This window comes from Hipposideros armiger, unplaced genomic scaffold (genome assembly GCF_001890085.2).
Source record: "Hipposideros armiger isolate ML-2016 unplaced genomic scaffold, ASM189008v1 scaffold_315, whole genome shotgun sequence".
Lineage (NCBI taxonomy): Eukaryota > Metazoa > Chordata > Mammalia > Chiroptera > Hipposideridae > Hipposideros > Hipposideros armiger.
Window position 1 is genome coordinate 176,172 of NW_017731665.1, and position 5,439 is coordinate 181,610.

The window sequence follows — 5,439 nt, forward strand, 5'->3', positions numbered from 1 at the left end:
TGTGTGTGTGTGTGTGTGTGTGTGTGTGTGTGTGTGTGTGTGTGTGTGTGTGTGTGTGTGTGTGTGTGTGTGTGTGGTCTGCTTGGTCCGTTGGGTACTACCTGCCTGGTGAGCTTCTGGGGCAAAGCACTTTCTTCTAACTGGCTGAACCAAAGTGTTAGGGAACTTTTTTTGCCTTTTTTCATTTCTTTCCTTCAACAGTGAAGGAAACCAACTCAACATGGTCTTGATCCTCATGGGGCAAGAATCAGGGTAAAGTCAAAGACCACAGATGGCAGGCAAGGAACATCCAGCTCTCAGAGGGCTGATTACACATTTAAAAACCAGGAAAACAATCCCCTCCTCAACCTAGGACAACAAACACACTTCAGAGATGAACTACAGCAAGTCCAGGCTACCTGTGGGAGGTCAGGGCTCAAGTCTCCATCCTGGGCCAGCCCCAGGCTCTCCTTAACCAGTCAGAATTAACAGGGAGGAGATCAAAGAACAGTCCTCCAGGGGCCGGCCGTGTGGCGCGTTGGTTAGGAGTTGGCTTGGAACACCAGCTCTGAGCAGCAGGACCCTGGTTCGGATCCCACATGAGGACCAGTGACACTGCCCTCTACATCTAAGATGGTGAACAACAGCTCGACCTGGAGCTAGGCTGCTGTGAGTCGCCGGCAACGGCGTAGGCTGCAGTGGGCTGCCACGAGCTACTGTGAGCGGCCAGCAGCCGGCGTGAGCTGCCGTGAGCAGCCATCCAGTGGCTGGCGACCAACTGCCTCACCCGGGAAGAGCGCAATGATAATACCAACATGGGCCAGTGAAGCAACGTCCTCCACAACTAGACTTAAGAACAAAAGGACAGCAACTTTTCTATTCCCCTTCCCCAATTCCCCAATAAAATCTTAAAAAAAAGAACAGTCCTACAATTGGCCGCCGCTGCCCAGTTCCCGAGTAGGGTCCCAAACCATCTCCCGGCAGAACCAGATGGCTGTTCTCCAGTCCTAGTCTGCAGTTTGGGTAAAAACCACTCACTTCCAGAGACCTCTAGGTCTCTGAATTCCTGTTCTACAACTATTGTCCTTTGATTAGACTGAACATTCCCAAACCTAGGCTAACACATTTTTAGCATCAATGCTCATAACAAAATACTCAAATCAAGATGTCTCATTCCAATTAATAAAAATCTACATATTTCTCCTAATTTCCTGACAGTTATTTGAGAACTTGGTTTTATTTTCAACGGAAGTTTATCAGGATTTGGTTGACGGCTGCTTGAGAACCACCATGTAATCTTTTTAATAAAATTCAAAAAGCAGAACAGCAAAAATAATCAACTGTTAAATTGACGGTAAATTTATATAAAATATGAAATTAAAGCCTATAGAATGAATATTTACATTCTGTCTCATTCAGCAATAAACCCACACATGTTAAAATTTCCTTTTACTGTATTCTCCCAGAGCCCCTTTAAGTATTTAATTCAAGTTCAAGCTTGGAAAATGGGAAAAGTGAACCATATTAAGTACCTAAAAAGGCAAGCTTTCCTATAATGAAATCTAAATTAAAGATAGCCTTATAGATCTATCACGTTTCCCCATGAAAACGCATTCTTATAACCAAGTGTATCAATCAATCATTTGAGAACCTTAGTCTGTTGTATCTATCATTTCAACAGCGAATAAAGACATTAGAGTCCCGATGTACAAGGAAAGAAAATAGATAAGAAGGAAAAAAAATACTAGGGCCAGATCTGGAGGCCTCCCCCCACCCCACCCCAAGGATGGGGATTAGCCTCAGCATGATTCTAAGCATGAGATCTGATGAGGAAACCTCTTTAGCATTTAGTTAAAAAAACAAAACAAACCAAAAAAATGTGAACATGGCCTACACTAGCCTTTATTACCGAAACAAACTGTCTGGAGCAAATCCCAGTGACAACACCTAGCCCATCAACACCTGCTAAAGTCGTGGGCTAGCCAAGTGGTACGTTGGTTAAGAGCTGGCTTCGAATACCAGCTCTGAGCAGCAGGGCCCCGGTTCGGTTCTCACATTAGGGCCAATGACGCTGAGCCCTCTACAGCTAAGATGGTGAACAACAGCTCGACCTGGAGCTGGGCTGCTGTGAGTCGCTGGCAACGGCATAGGCTGCAGTGGGCTCCCATAAGCTACCGTGAGTGGCCGGCAGCCGGCGTGAGCTGCCTAGAGCCACCATGAGCGGCCGTCCAGTGACTGGCAACCAATCTGCCTCACCTGGGAAGAGCGCAATGATAATACCAACATGGGCCAGTGCAGCCACAACTAGACTGAATAACAAAACTTGTCTGTTCCCCTTCCCCAATTCCCCAACGCTGTTCCCCTCCCCCAATTTCCCAATTAAAAAACAAAACAAAAAACCTGCTGAAGTCATGAGCTGTCTGGCAAGTTAAGTGAGTGACATCTATCCACAGAAGGGGGGCAAGGTTAGATGATGCTTCTCTTTCTACTTTGACAGACATGCCATGGAAACTACAAAAAACTACACAACTCTATGGCACTACTGTCAGATTAACACTTAGGACAATCCATCCTGAATCTGTCTTAAACACAAAACCAGGATCAAACTTTCCTTCCTGGACTATACGTCTCCTGTGTCCCTGGACCCCAGCACACAGTGGGTGTTTAATTAGTACTTGGGGAAGGAACCAAATAAATGAACTCTTAAGAGCCCTTGGAACAACAGAAACCCCTACACTGGCCTTGAGGGTAGAGGCAATCAAGGAACTCTGGGCCAGTCACCGAAGCCAGGCACAAATGAGGGACACCATTGGCAAGAGGAGGGACTAGGAGAGGCAGCAGTAAAGGTCTCCCTTCTACCTTCTAAACGTCCACTATGAGGATTTTAGCTGCTAGTTGGAGTGGACGGGTAGTTTTACAGGATAATGATGGCTTTGGGTCCCCTCACAGCATATATGGGAGTCCTCTGTGCTACATCTACTGGGCCAGCTAACCCTTGGCTCTGGTACAAGGTCCCAGGCATGCCTCAACCCAGAGCTTCCCAACTGTGCGCTGAAATACCAACCCATCACTCAATGGCCACCTCTGGCTGCAAACAGCCTCCTCTGCTGACCTCAGTGTGTGGGTGTGAGACAAATATTTTCGTTTTCTACTGTGCCATGATATGACTACTATCAATATATTAATAAGAAAACAAGTTTAGCCTCCCAAGGAACAGGAAGAGTCTCTCCGCTACACTAACCCATAGAGTATCTCTACTATTCATCTAACTCACCTCATCAAATAAGGTAGTAAACTGAAAACCAAAGAACTCACTAGGGTTTAAAGAGAAATAACAATGATATTGGAAAGGTTTAGACCAAGCTGAAAGGGTACAAAAATGGCTCATCGAAATGTAAGTCTATTCCCAGAAGAGGTTTCTATAATAGTAACAAGTCAAGTATCCATAATTCCTGCTCCTGTGCAGTTAGGGCCACCGTGTGTGCACTCCCCTTCCATTATCAGCAGCCCAAGCTCCCCTGGGATGGGACAGGGGCCAGGGCCTGTTTGGGCAGTCCATGGAAAGTGTGTGTTGGGGTGGGGCTTTGGGTTGTTATGCCTGTCCAAATTTTGTGTGATGTGCATGTTTGAGAGAAAAGGTCCATTATTAGATATTCAAAGTGGGTTCCTAAGATCCCCTAAAGATTAAAAATGCCTGCCCCTCCAAGTGGCACATTGGTTAAGAGCTGGCTTGGGACGCCAGAGGGCCCCGGTTCGGATCCCACATATGAGGGCCAGTGACACTGCCCTCTACAGCTAAGATGCTGAACAANTCACGGCTGCTCAGCTCGGGCTGACTCGAACCACTGTTGCTCAGAGCTCAAACTCTTGAGCGAGCTCTTAACCAACTGAGCCACTCAGCCGGCCCTAAAACAGCATTTCTGACTGTGAACTAGGTTCAGTTGTTTTCTGGAACTCAGACCTGAAGCAAGGATTTGTATTTTTAGAAAGTATTATGCTAAATTAACTCCTTGTAACAATTACTTCTCTCAGAATTTCTGTTTTATGGCATAAAGTCAAACTTCTGAAACACTTTTCTTAGAAAGAGGCCCAAGGATTTAGAGGAAAAACGTTACAATTTCCATTTCTTAAATTCCATTTTAAATTTCTCTACTAGGACCACATATTCAGAAGACACACACACACACACCCATTCCCCATATTCATCCTTGCAGTTAGCCAGTACAGGTACCCCGCCCTCCGCTATCTGAAAGTAGAGCATTTCTACGAAACTCTCCATGAGCCAAAATGGTATAGAGCAAAAAATCAATTACGATTAATTTACATGAAAAAAATTTTGAGCATTCCCAATTCCCCCAAAATAACCTATCAAATAACACATAAAACCTAAAATAACACTAACATATAGTAAAAGTGGGAATGATGTGATAAGTACACACCACTCTTTACATACCCACCAATCCACTCATGAAACAGACATTCAATTTTACCCATTACTGGATGCCCACTAAAGGAGACCCCTTTGCTACGAGCAGAACCAGCAGAATTTTGGTAGCTTTCAATATTCTTGCTCTCTGCATGTGTGTAAATAGTACGAATGGTGGATGCGGGCAAGTTCCATGCACACACAATGTATTTACTTCATTTACCACAATCAAAATGCTTAATTACATCCAGTTTTATGGTAAACTTAACACTCTCACCAGCTCCCTTAGGCTTTTCTGATACTTTAGGACACATCTTGCTAATGGATGAACAACATAAATCGAGAGAAAGCCCAGACGCTCAGACACAGTTCAAAGCTACGGCGGCTGGATGCTGAGATGCGGACTGTGGCTCCTGGCAAAGGAGCTTGACGGGGTCACTGTTGTAGCTAGGGGTATGCGCCGCCTCTGTAACGCTCGCTGCAGAACAAACTCTGAACGCTACTTTCGCTTTTCACCTTTTTTCGTAAAAGTGAAAATCCTCTTTGGGTTTCTTTCAGTTAGCGAAACAGGCACTAACGTAGGTCTTTCATAAAAGTGAAGTGGTGCAATGTGAACAGAAAGCGGGGGATGCCTGTACTCACCTGCTGTGAGCCAAGCCTGGTTATATGTGGAGGCAATTTTTCTCCCTGTCATGGAGCCCATGCCTTATAACTACCAATTTGACAAACAAGAAAATCCAGGTCACTTTGGAAGTTTCTAGCATCAACAAACCAAAGTGGGTGACAGCTGGGGGTGGGGAAAGAGAGGTAACTTGTCCTTCCAGTCACACCAACAGTCCAAGGCAGTTGCCCCTCAAGTGTAGAGAGGGAAATAAAGACCAAGAGACGGAAGAGCTCCCAAAAGGATTCTGTGGGTCTCAAAGCTCACCCAATTCAAAAAACCTTTTTCTAAAACATTGTCAATACTTTTGACAACATTCACATGATCCTCTTGCCAGGGTGAAAATGTGTGTGTGTGTGTGTGTGTGTGTGTG

At 45.2% G+C, this 5,439-nt stretch overlaps 1 protein-coding gene across 3 annotated transcripts in view; it reads right to left on the reverse strand.

Moving 5' to 3' along the window:
• CREBBP (CREB binding lysine acetyltransferase) overlaps positions 1-5,439 on the reverse strand; it is a 146,782-nt gene that overhangs the window by 85,923 nt on the left and 55,420 nt on the right. The window lies entirely within an intron of this gene.